Here is a 13898-nt window from a genome sequence, read left to right as displayed (position 1 = left end):
ATCTCTTTCCCGCGTCTCCAGGACCTCTCTGTGCTCCCTTTCACCGGGCAAGACGGACGTAACTGTGCACGACATTTATCACGATGCCTCTCTGCGCAGTTAGCAATACCTTGAAAGACGATGTTTCAAAATGATTGGTACATCGATATTCGTACAAGCGGTAGCCTTTGTGTAGCCATTGCGAACCGCATTATACTTCGACCATGCGAAACTCACGCACTCCCCTTTTCCTCCCTTTCTTCCCTCGCTTTTTTTTTTCATTTCTTTTTGATCTTCTGCTACGCCTTCTTGACATCCGCAGGATCCATTTAACGTGCGCGCAGACTCGTAGCGCACGGAACGCGCACCTGTTGCGAGACGGCCAACTTAATCGCGCCCACGCGCGCTCTTCTGAGCAGGCGTATATAGAGTATCGGTGCGGGTGAGTCGATGGTTTCGACTGCATGCCTGCGCGTCCGCTCTGAAAGCATAGCGTTCATGACACGATGCAGGCTGCTGTACTACATTCGCTCATTCGCGCGCCATTCGCGGGGGAGGGGGGGACAAGCCGCGTTTTGTCTCTTTTGTCGCGCGTCGGCCACATTTAATTGCCGTGATAGCGCCATCCCCGTGATGAGCGTTGCGGCGGCGGGAAAGGCAGCAATGCGGGCTTTGCGCAGAGGCGGGCCCGAGCCGCGAGGACTCTTCCGCCGGCCGGTGGCTCGCACGCGCGCTGTCCGGCGTGCACGCGGGAGCCGAGGAGGCGGGCAGCAGCCCGCGTTGTATCGATCGATGGCGGCGGCCGGCGCTCGCCCGGACGAGGTGCGCCTTCGTGCGGCCGTGGCGTAGATGCCACGAAGGCAAACCTAGCCCAAGCGAGAGCGCGGCCCGCTGAGCACTCGAGGAAGAGGAGGAGGCGGCGGCCGGCGAAGCCCACTCCCCCCGACATCGGCGGCTCACCCTTGATGAAGTCGACGGCCTGCTCGAGCCCGTAGGTGTCCTTGTCGCAGTCGTCGAGCACGTAGGCGCCCAGCGAGAACGGGTACCCTTGCCGGTTCACCCAGTCCAGCGTGAAGAGCATGCACTCGAGCGCCTGAATGCCTCCCTGCGGCATGATGGGTCCGCACGTGAGCCGGTCCTCGCGCTCGTGCACCATCATGAGGCCGCCGAGCATCACGTCGCCCTCGATGACCACGGCGCGCTTCACGGGCCACACGGGTACGCCCGCCGCCGAAGCCGCCGAAGCAGCCGCCGCCACCGCGCAGACCGCGGGAGGCGGCGGCCGCACCAGCAGCAGCAGCAGCAGCACCGGCAGCACGACCCGCGCCATGCGCGCTGCCCCGACTGGCGCAGGGCGCAGCGCCTGCGCGCCGACCGCGACGCCGGAGACGCCGCGGCGCGGCCGCACTCCGGAGGATGTGCGAGCATCCTCCTCCTGCGCCTCCCGCCACAGGTCGGCGCGTGGCCGGTATTATGGATCGCGGCGTGGGGCACACACCGCGCGATCACGGCCCGCGACGGGAGAGAGTCTTTGCGGAGTGTGTTCACTATATTCTTCAGCGCATAGGATATTAACATCGCTCGTAACCTCCGCTGTACGGGCCAAGACGTCGCATCTAAATACCGTGTCTTGGAAACTAAGCCCGAACAGCTCTGAATCGCTGAAAAAACTCACGACACGCAGAAATAACACCTGTCACGTGCTTGCAACAAGTGGCAGTATGTCAGAAATAATTCAGATCCTGTATCTAATAATGTGGTTGGTCACGACGATGTAGCCCTATGAAAGTTGTAAAAAAAAAAAAAAAAACACCTACTTTCTCTGCGAACAACTATCACAATTCATGCATTAGCCCTATAGCCTCTTGCCCGGACATGGTGGAGATTTTTGAAGTTGTACTCGTGCACAAATCAGGCAACCGACGTCCTCGGCGTAGTTGAAGCAATTACTGCGCTGTATCGATATTAAGTGTTTAGAAAAAATAATTACGACCAACCTGGGCCAATATCTCAATAATTTTCGCATATATTGTCGTTAACAGCATCGCTTTGTTACATGCAGGTCAGATCCAGCAGCAGTTGTCTCAGTAGAGGAGCTGTTCACCATAATAAATTTGAATTCTTTCTTTGCCGGAAGGAAATATGTAAAATAATTTACTGTATATCACGCGATCTTGATAAAAATACTAGAAGCTTGTGAGATTACTGATAAGGAACTTAGTCACCGTTTTCACCAAGCTTTCTTCCTCATCACAAACAATGTGTAATAATCGATACCTCCGCACGTGGAGACATTAACTAGGTAATATATGTAGATAAAGAGATAATTAATAACAGGGAGGTAGGAAGTAAAAATTCTGCATAAATAAATCATCTACTTCATTAAACAGCGCATCGTGCTAAGCTTACAAGTGATCATCTTTGTTTCAAGTAGAACGTAATTCAAATGCCACCTGCTTTAAACTTAACTCTGTGTAACCTGAAGTTAAACAGGTTTGCTCTCGCATATCTCCAAATCATCTAGCCTGTAGTGACGGTTACTGCAGTTAACTGAAAGTTCAGATGCTGGCTAGTTGCCCGTTGACTCGTATGGCCGCTTGAGACTTTCTGTGCGAAGAGCCTGCCTCAAACAAGCGCTTTCTCCGCCTCAATTTAACGCCGGTAAGGGTGATACATTTCAAATTTTTTGTATCGTATCTAAATGCTTATCATGGGTGCATGAAATTCAATAGGCTGTGCTGGCAGTAATCTGTCGATATAGAGAGAAAATGACACAAATGGAATTAGATGCATTCTTAAGGGATTGTTCTCAGTTCGTTACTGCTGAGGTTGTGTGCTACTTGGAATTTCGAAGTCTAATTATGATGAAACTGAAGGCGTCAAATCGCTTATTACAGTGAAGAAATTTATACGCACTCCTGTCCGTCTAACGGCGCACGACCATTCTCAACAATCTTTTGAACATCCGAGCAGGAGGCAGAAGACCTGCAGCACACGAGGGTATAGAGCACCGCACGGGCCGATTTTTTCAGCCCCTGCCCGGCCCGGGCCCGTTTTTACGTTGGGCTGCCTGCCCGAGCCCGATCAAAACTTTTATGGCGAGACCCGGTCCCGGCCCGGGCCCGGAAATAATCTACGTTACCCGCCCGGACCGGCCCGCCACCCCTTTACCTTAGGCCCGAGCCCGGCCCGAGACCGAAAAATACATGTTTTTCAGAGTTGAGCCGCCCGAGAATAACTAGCTGCACGTTACATGCACACCACCAGAATGCCCGAGCCCGGCCCGGGCCCTTGTCAAAAAACCCGAGCCCGGCCTGGGTCCGGGTCAAAAACCACACGCCGTGCCCGAGCCCGGCCCGAGCCCGTGAAATAACTGCTCTACCCGGCTCGGCTCGGCCCACGGGCTGGGGCGGGCCCGGGCTTTCGGGTAAGCCCGAGCCCGTGCAGTGCTCTACGAGGGTATAAAGAACGACAGCATGTGCGAAACACACACACACACACACACACACACACACACACACCACACACACACACACACACACACACACACACACACACACACACGCACACGCACGCACACGCACACGCACACGCACCACACACACACACACACACACCAACACACACACACGTCACACACACACCACACACCACACACACACGCACACACACACACACACACACACACACACCACACGCACACACACACACACACACACACACACAAAGAGAGTGCGTTCAGCGTTCGCGCCAGATGACTCGGGAGCGTCACGCACGAAATGGGCTCGTAATCGTGTGGTAATGTCGGGGTCAGCGCGATAATTTTGCCTCGGAGGCGTGTTCGCTCGTCGCCGGATGATCCTCGCGAGGAGCCGACGCGAAGGGAACCGCAGGCTGGCTTTCCCACAAAAGCCGATCGGCGTAATTAATACGGCCGAGCATGCGCTGTGATGGCTGTGGATGTCGGGAACGGCGAGTCAGCAGCGAGAAAACCGGACGGGTGGGCACACAAGCACTCGGCCGGCCTTCCGCTTGCGGTGCGAGCTCGGCCACCTTGTTTCGTTCTGAGTGCGTGACGCTTCGTGCCTGCCCTCGAAACCTCACACGAGGAGCAGGACATTTCTGTCTCACGGGTGAAGCTGCCACAGTGAAGGCAACTTTATAGTCCGACGTAGCGTTGACGCGCGAGCGCGAGGTGACTGGCATGTGTCGCTTGCGATGGAGCCAACCCGACCTGCAAGCAAACCCTACCTGCTGCAACCTCACCAACGACTAGTTCGCTTTTTGATAAATTGCTGCACTCAATGCAAGCTGATCGTGGAGTTGCATTTGTTCCTCACTGCAGAAAATAATAATAACGGTACTTCTTAATCATTAATGTTGCTGATAGCCTGCAAAGATATATACTCCTATAATACGAGGTGCACGCCGTAGTGAGCTTCTGATCCAATCCAGCACCTGACCGGTGGACCTCATTGCATTCGAGCAGCCTGCATTGGCCGTTAATTCTAACTCACACTCCCATCTGCTAGCCTCAGCTGATAGAGCGACCTGTGTGCGACTGGTATAGGGCTCGATTTTCGTACCAGGGCTAATTATTCGTCAAATATTAACTTTAACTTTGTGAAAGTCTAGCGGGTTTATTTGTTTAGATTCTTGCTGTAATAACGGGAAGAGCAAATGTTAATTTACTGGTTGCCTGTATACAAGCGCTTTTATAAATTGCTGAATAAATAAGAATTACGCTTTGGAAGACACAATCCGAGTCGCCGAAAATTGAGAGTATTGCCCCCTTGCATTCAATTACTATAGGGATGCCGGTATCAAGCTACTGCATGTATACAATAAAGAAAGGTCTCGTTACAAAAATTCGTAGGCAGCGATATTTAATATACACGGGTTGAGATCACTAAAATAAAGTATTGTGCATTACTGATGGTTGTTTACTCATTGCGGAGTGAAAATTGTGGTCAGAAATCCTGTTGATACCAAGAAAATTAGCTAGAAAAGCAAGACGAACTCCACTGCGAATCATCGACATCGGTTTAGATGGAAAATGTCAGGCGTCAACAAAGAGAACCTACCATCTGGTTAGCGTTATCGTCTGGTAGCCTAGCTACCTCGGCGCCACGAATCAATGTGGCGTCACGGATCCTTAAAGTATTCTGGTAAATCAGTCCTGCGGTAAGTGGCAAGGGTGGATGAAGTTTGACGCGATGCAAAAATGTCATCCACCAGAGTCTACCACGAATCTACAAATGAAACCCGTGTGGGTATTCTTTGTAGCTTCGGGTGTATGACAGTTTTCTCTTTGATGCAAAGCATTTTCTCGTACTTAGATCAATTTTGACGCAAGAAAAGCCATTTAAACTTGCTGGGTTGAGTCTTTGGGTCCGCTAAATGTTGTGTAGTCCTTTTTAGCCAATAAACGAAAACTAGGCCCGAATAGACTCTGCAAGAATCCATGACGTCATGACGATGTAGTCCGGGAAATACAGAGCAGTGGCGCCAGACTCGCCCCCCGTTTTTCATTCTGTCATCTATTCTGTCTTACCAAGCTACCCCTCGCGATAACAGTGACCGTTTTGCTATTTGAGAACCATAGTTTACTAACTCAGTTCAACGTAATATTCTATAGGATGATGTCCGTGTAAGGTAAAAGCACAAAGGACGTGGCATCACCTCAATTGACGCATGAAGTATACGCCAGCCTTAGTCCTGTTGCCCTACGGACAGCAAATCCTATGGGAGTTCGCGCGCGAGGCCGGTTCTGGTGTATGTTGAAGCAAGATGCGAGTTTGGGCGAGTTAAGATTTATTTCTAACATGGTCTGCAGCCCTAACAAAACAATGGCCGAGGTACGTGTCATGTGTTTTCTTTCTTGGTCCTTTTGTTTTGTCCGCGCTGTACGACGTATATACCACGTTAGAAATTGGTTGTATGTTTGTTTGTTCATTTCTTTTATGGCCCTCATCAGTATCACCGTCCCCTGCTTAGGTAGCCGAACCGTTCTCCTGATTAAAGCTCATTCTGTCTCACTCTCGAGCCCAATCTCGAGCGCGATCTCGAACGCCGTAGCACGCTTCGCAGCTCTCACTCCAAAGGAGCATTGTAGTGGAACAGCGCAGAGGCTACGAGGTCATCAGTGCCTAATACTTTCAGACTAGCTACGACCGGTTGTAAAACGTGCAGTGCTCTTGTATTCCTTTTTTTTTCATTTTTATTTTATAATTTCTCCTACCCTCTTTTTTTTTTCTAAAGCCTTTCTGTCCCATCTATCCCTCCCTTGCAGAGTAGCACGTAGACAGACACTTCTACGCCTGCAAATATTCCTTTTTTTAAGTGAAAAGTAATGTCTCTCATTCTATCTCTTAATTCGTGACACGGAAAGAAGGCGAGTGTCAGTACCGATGAAGAAAGAGGAAGCGGCAGAGACGATCGTCACGTATTGATGCTACAACAACAACGATCACGATAAAACAGCAGGTGGTCTCGCCGTACAAACAATCTCCCTCGCAGGAAGTTATGAAATCAGTGTTTGGACAGAGGTTTCAAAGTTTTGCTGTTATTAAAGAGTAGCCAGAATCTTTACTAACCTCTTTGGTCGACTACCAACTTGCATTACTCCTTTGAAGCAATATATTCTGCGGGACATGACATGTAGAAATCACAGTCACGAGGCTTTGTCGTCGTGTTCCCACTCTAAATTTTCATAAGCACAGATCTGGTCTGACGATCTGGTCTGGCTCCTTCTGTAAAGAATCCGAATCAATAAGTAATTTTCATATCTAGGACGACTGATTGAGAAATTCTGCTTAATGGATATGTTAACTGTGTGAGCTTATCATTCAGGTTTTGATATAGCGTTTCTCTTGGTCACAATCACAGGAATACTTGCAGTGCAATGGAAATTTTACCATTGAATATCGCCGTCCATCTGCCTATATTTCTTTTCTCCCTTTGTCTCGTTGTTTTTTTACATTACTTTATATTTTTGTCTCTCTCTTGTTCTAATCATACAAGTCCGCCATTTCGTCATACCAGTCCGTTCTAATCATACTGGCTCATATCGCATAGTGGTTAAATTGGGCCGAGAAGCTGTGCAAGCTTTGCGACACAAATCGGTCGTAACTGTTCCTGAAGCAATATAAATCTGTAAATCACTGACCTGAGTGAACGTGTAGCGTTAAAAAGGAGTAAGCACTGGTCACTGTCTTTCGTATATATACTAACAAAACTTACAGTTTCAAGTCGAACGGCTCCAGCAGAATCTCGATTTCAGTGTTAGTTCAGTCCTTTCCAGTTGACACATGCGCAGTCCAATAGACATATTGGGCAAGTTCTAACGGGTTAAAATCAAGATAAATGTTGAAGTATATGTAACAAGCGTGCGTGCGTGCGTGTGTGCGTGCGTGCGTGCGTGCGTGTGTGCGTGCGTGCGTGTGTGCGTGTGTGCGTGTGTGCGTGTGTGCGTGTGTGCGTGTGTGCGTGTGTGTGTGTGTGTGTGTGTGTGTGTGTGTGTGTGTGTGTGTGTGTGTGTGTGGTGTGTGTGTGTGTGTGTGTGTGTGTGTGTGTGTGTGTGTGTGTGTGTGTGCGCGCGCGTGCGTGTGTGGCCGGCATGTCAGTCTCTTTTTGTAAAGAGAAAGTCATACTTCGAAGATCGAAAGACGACAATGAGCACGTGAACGCTGCTGTAATATGTAGTTGCAATAGGCGTCTTTAACTTCGTAATTACAAGATACCTGTTTTGTTTCAATTTATTTTCCTGAAATTTAGTATTACTTTTTTTAAACCCATGCACCGCCTGATTCATAGCCGATCCCACACAGTCGGGTGCGCCTGTTCTCTGAGGAACAGCCAATCAACGAACCTTGTGTGCGTAGGTGCCACAGAAGATCATCATGAACATCACGGTATTTTATTTTTTCTGCAAGCGACCTGGGTTATTCCAGAAAGGAAGTCTGTGAGTTTGAGCAGGATCTTATTGTTGATACGGGAAGACTGACGTGTTAAACACATTATTGACACAGTGTAAACACAAATTTACTGTTTTTCTCTTATAGGTCCACCAAAAATCGTCCTGATCACTTTTCAAATACTTATGCTGCGTTTTCTGCATAGTGCTATCCTTTGCCTCCAGGTTAGCGCGAAGATAATGCCATTTCTACAGTTTCCCCGACGGACCTTGCCCAATCCCCCCTTGTTGGTACGAGCAGTAGTTGAAAACAACAACAACGACGACGAAAATAACAAAAATGCCCGATGCAGCCCCTACAGCGACACTTTTGTGTCACTAGACTTCTATCTGTGTGCGCCTACTGCGTGTTTGGATCTTTTTTCATTGATTTTTTTTCTTTGTTATTCAATATGCCTGAGTAATGAATCTGGGATTTCGGGATGGTCGGTGCTAAAGAAGCCTATCTTCCCATTTTCCTACATCATAAAGAAATAAACTGGACGCAGTTCGATCAGACGCCCACTTTTATATAGGCCCTGCTCTAAGTTGATGTACGACGTTGAACGTGAACGATATCAGCCGGAGCAAAGAAAGAAAGAAAGAAAGAAAGAAAGAAAGAAAGAAAGAAAGAAAGAAAGAAAGAAAGAAAGAAAGAAAGAAAGAAAGAAAGAAAGAAAGAAAGAAAGATCCCACGTCGGGTTCAGTCTTGGAGAGTCTGTATGTGGCTCCCTGCCAGCCGAACGCGCCACCGCAGAGCTATACGTACGGCAGCTGTTTGAAACCCGCCGCATAAAACCGCATACGTAGAGCGGCTGCGGACTCAATTCGTGCATCGTTCCCGAAAAAAAAAGAGAGAGAGAAAAAAAGGAAAATGATGACAATCAAAATGCGCCATATACGAAACACATAATAGGAGAGAGAGAGAGAGAGATAGAGAAGACGTCGTTGTCGGGCGCACTCTCATCGACATGGTGTTTCGCTTAGAATGGTCGGGAAATATGTCCACCTCCCCCTGCCACCAACCTTTGCATTTCAATAGGGTGCGCGCAAATCCCACCATATGTTTTTTTTTTTTCTATCGATAAAGTTTTATTCGTTCTCAGGCTTCGATAAAGAATCAAAATAAAACGGCGTCTCGAAATGCAGACATTTTCTTCAGTATGCATCTGATATCCATAAACAAGATCGCCTTCAGAAACTGATAGCGACGCACACACACCGCGGGATAACAAGTGTAGATTTAATAACGATCTGTTTACTTTTATTTCTCGAAGCACACATTTGAAGAAACGTCAAAGCAAGGCTGCTTGTAATCAGCTTGCTTGGGTGGTGCCGCCTGTCATCCATCCTGGATGAAGCTTCGGGAAAAATAACATGATTAAATAATGAGAGGTGGCTTTATTTGTTTGTTTTTCTTCTTTGTTTCTGCCTTATGGAGCCCGCGGAGGACATTAAGTGAGCGGGGCAATGCAGCTCACTGAATATGTGTTCTATATACACAAACACCTTATTTGGAATATCAACAATAGGGAGACAATAAGCGCAGTGTTATTTGACGCAGTAACATACCAAGTAAGGCAAATATGAAATGCTCTAGTTAAGACGCATTTTAGAATAACATTATTACAAGTAAGCGTAAAATCTGACATCAAAAAACATACGCAGCAAATACAAGATACGCTCAGAAATGCTGTACCTGTGCAACTCTCGGAAGACGAAAGTAAGGTTGAAGAAAAAAAATGCAGTGACCAACCTTATCGAGCAAAAATAAGTATTACTAGCCAGCGGTCAGCTTATCCTCGTTTCATTTCTCGGGTGAAGTTCGAATACTGTAAAAAAGACTATAAAGAGAATATCAGGTTAGGATCTTTTTAGTAAATTACGTTTGTAGAATACCGAAAACCTCACTCTAACCATAAGCTGTGACTTGGTAAGTGAGAAAAAAAAAAAAAAAACGACAGCGTAGAACGGGTGGCGACTGCCTCTTATAGCTCTCGCACTAGCTTCCCGTGATGTCATGTACCTTGAAGTCTCTTGTAGGGATGGTCGATGAATAATTTTATTCGATTAACCATTAATCATTCATCATTTTAGCCTTTAATCGATTAATCGCTTTCGATGCAGGGTTTTTAATTGAATGATTTGATTAATAGAAAAATTTGCTGGGCACTTATAAAAGCCTTGAAACACAGTTATCTACTTTTCTAGGACCCTATTTTAATGTTTGAGAGGTGAAACCAAGTTTGAAACACACGTGTATAAACTTTTGATAAATGATAATCTTTAACTTGTTAAAAACTAAATATAGTTGGCACTAGTGGATTTTGAGAATATAAGCAGTATATGTCATAAAATAGCACTCAGCACAGAATTAAATAAGATACATGGCACTAGTGAATCCCTGTACAGTACAGTTAAACAATAAATAAGAAAAATGGTAAACGTGAAAGGGGAAGGAAGTCTAACTGAAATATGCGAGAAACTGCAATATTCACAAGGGAAAATAAAATTGCTGGCTTCGCATTTTAAACCACATGCTCTTTTCTACGGATGGAAGCAATGTCAATTGGCTGGGCTGTTTGGGTGAAACCGACACTTTCTTTGAATGGCCACACTACCGGCATGCGAGAATGGATGCTCGGACGCTATAGATTTGCTGGAACCGACGTTAACTCTATCGCTATGTGAAATACATGCTTCAAATCCGCGCATGTTGTGTCACGTCTTTAGTGGCCACGACGATCAACGACTGTGAATTGCGAGGGCAAGCCTCCGGCTTCGGGTGGCGTGTGGGGGAAGAGAAGGGAAGCGCTCGGCTCGGCATCCCTCGGAACTCGGGAAAACAGTCGCTCTACCGCAGCCGCACAGTCACTATTCTAGTTCAATTTCAAAATATTCGCGAACTCTCTAAAACGATTAATCGAACAGGCCTAATCCATTAAGTAAATTAAAGGAAAGGTGGACATTGATGAAGATTAATCATTTTGTGGGATACATTTAATCGATAAATCAATTAATAATTCATCGATATTAGCAGCCCTAGTCTCTTGTTTCCTAGTTATTTGTTCATCGACAGAAAGGATTGCATTGTAATTTAAATTAATTTAAACGTGGGAACCGAGCGGCCCGATTTTATTAGTTTTTTTCGTCCACTAAAAACGAGTAATGTACCCTACGCTTTCCTTGGTTTTCCTAGTCTATTGGCTTCATAAGATTGTGACTAATTGAATTAGAGACTCAACTTAAGAAGTCCTGTTAAATTTTGTTTTTCGCTAGAATGTCCCAAGTGCAAGAAAGTAGTCTGAAAATTGTGACGTAACGCTGAAATACCGGTGTCGCAGTTTATATGCTCTTCAGGAAAGAAACTAGACCTCCATATTCTCCGCTACTCATCACCAGTTTTCCGCCTAATAAATGAGCGTAAGGGTTGCGAAAGAACGCTTTACCACTTGAACTGGATTACTTTCCCTGTTCTGGAATACATTTAACGCCGTGCACATATACGGTACTCAGGACGTGAAACAGGTTAGAATATAGACCTCTTGCTCTCGCCAACCCGTTTAGAGCATGCGCACTTAATTCCAACCCCAGTCGCCAGCTGTCTGCGCAGGCCGCACTGAGTTGCCAATGTAAGGACGGGGCAGCTGACGACAAAGCAATGACGAGCGAACACTGGCGGAAAGAGTGCGATAAGAACAGGCCGAGCGTTATCACGGTTGTTCTTTTGTTCGTTCTTTTCGGCGAAGAGCCGTCACCGCAGTCACCAGCAAAGCATGGCTGCCCCCTAGAAGCACTGCAAGTTCTGGTCTATAAACGCATACGCTATAAACGGTACTGCGAACGCCGTGACAGCAGTGAGCCTGCCACTCAAGGACTTTTTTTTTTTTTTTCGGAGGGCTATTTTTCTGGGCAAAACCGGAAGTTTATCTGCGCGCTCCCTTACGCGCACGCACATACACACACAGCGCAGCAAGACGAAATCTGACAGGCAGAACACAACACAACATTTGTGTTGTCTTCTCCCTGTTAGTCTTCGTCTTGCTGCGCTGCGTCGTACTTCAGAAACCATGCAACAACTAGCAGAGCGTCGCTCACTGCTGCACTTCGATACGAGGTGTGTTCAAAAAGAAACCGAACTTATAAATAGCGCGCCAACCGGTAGAGGGAGCACTCTGCGGCTACTGAGCGAAAGTAGTGGCAGGTTTAGACAGCTAACTGCCATTTGCCGTGTTTCGCTCTGACCGTTAGTTGGCGAGCTACAACTGCTGAAGCGAGCATGTGCAGAAGCTGTTCGTCGGATTAGTGCCAAAGTGACAATAAAAGTGCTTGAAGAACAACGTGTGTGTGTGAAATTTTGCTACAAACTTGGCAAGACTTTCACAGAGACATTTCAATTGTTTAGCTAAGCATACGAGAAGGATTGTATGAGTCACACGCAGTGCCATGAGGAGTTTAGGCGTTTTGTCGTGCTGAACCAGTTGGACGACCAGCCTCTATCGGAAGAAGGAATGCTGCAACATCGACACGACTTAACATCGTATCAGAAGGCCGTGCAAGTGCTACTGCGCTTCTTGAGATCGACCGGCCTGTGTGAACGCCTCTGACTGGAACGCCTTTTCTCGTACCTGTTCATATTTTTGTTTCGTTATATATCTATATCTCTCTGTCTTTGATCTCTTTCCAACCCTGATATGCCCCACCCCAGTGCAAGGTAGCAATCCGGAAACTCGCCTCTGGTTAACCTCCCTGCCTTTCCTCTCTCGTTCTCTCTCTCTCTCTCTTGATCATGGTAGAATTTCGGTCGGTGACGATCCCAAGCCTGCACGACTTTCCACCTCAACAGGTGAGGAACATGTTGAGAATTCGTGCTGTGATTCGTGGAAATCGTCGTTTAACTGTTCGAGAAGATGCTGACGAAGTGGGCATCAGCGTAGGATCATGTCATCAAATTTTGAGTGACAAATTTGAGATGCGTCTTGTCAGTGAAAAATTTGTGCCGGGTTTGTTGACTGACGATAAGAAACAGACCCATGTTTAAATCAACCAGGAACTGCTTGCCACTGCCAATGAGAATGAAAACTTCCTTAAGAACATCGTAGACGTGGTTTTATGGCTATGATATTGATTCTGTGCACAGTAAGAGGCATGAATTGTGGGAAAAATCAGAGTTGGATGTTGCACCATGGCAATGCACCGGCTCGCGCGTCGCTCCTTGTCCGCAGCTGTCTAGCGAAACATCACACTCCCGTTGCGCCTCATCCACCGTATTCTCCGGGCCTAGCCGCAGGAAACTTTTTCCTGTTTCCCAAACTTAAATCCACCTTGAAAGGAAACGCGCCATCCCAGAAAGTGCGTTCCGGGAGGCTTTCACAAAAAAAAAAAAGAAAAGAAAAGAAACAATGGGAACAGTGCATTGCCAGTAGAGGGGACTACTTTGAGGGGAACAGTGCTTAATTGTTGTACAATAAGCAAAGATGTTATAGCAAAAGTTCGTTTTCTTTTTCAACACACGTCGTACTTGAGCAATGGGGACACATTGGCTACCTCATGCTCCGTTAACGTAAACGTGCACGGAAGCCAGTGATTGTTTTCCACTTCTCCAAGTTTGGTCATCAGTCGATTAAGAGAAATAAAATAAATTATGAGGCTTAACGTCCCGAAACTGCACAGTGGGTCTTAGGGGACGCCATCCCCGAGAATAGGACATGTGCAAAACCTCACGCCCACGAAGGCTTTCAGGCTCTCACATCCTCTTCCGCCGCATTCAGTCAGCTAAAGCATGGCCTGCGAGACCTGTATTTGTTACCCAGAGGGAGCCGTCGCTGGGGCGCGAATTTAGACACCGTGCTGAAGTGATTTTGGCCACCTCGGGTTCTTAATGTGCACCCGATGCACGGTGCCCGAGCGTTCTTGCATTCCTTCCCCACCTGAATGCGACCGCGCCTGCTGAGAATCGAACCAC

This window comes from Dermacentor silvarum, chromosome 3 (assembly GCF_013339745.2).
Source record: "Dermacentor silvarum isolate Dsil-2018 chromosome 3, BIME_Dsil_1.4, whole genome shotgun sequence".
Taxonomy (NCBI): domain Eukaryota; kingdom Metazoa; phylum Arthropoda; class Arachnida; order Ixodida; family Ixodidae; genus Dermacentor; species Dermacentor silvarum.
The sequence above is the reverse complement of the archived record's forward strand: the minus strand, read 5'-3'. Positions refer to the sequence as shown.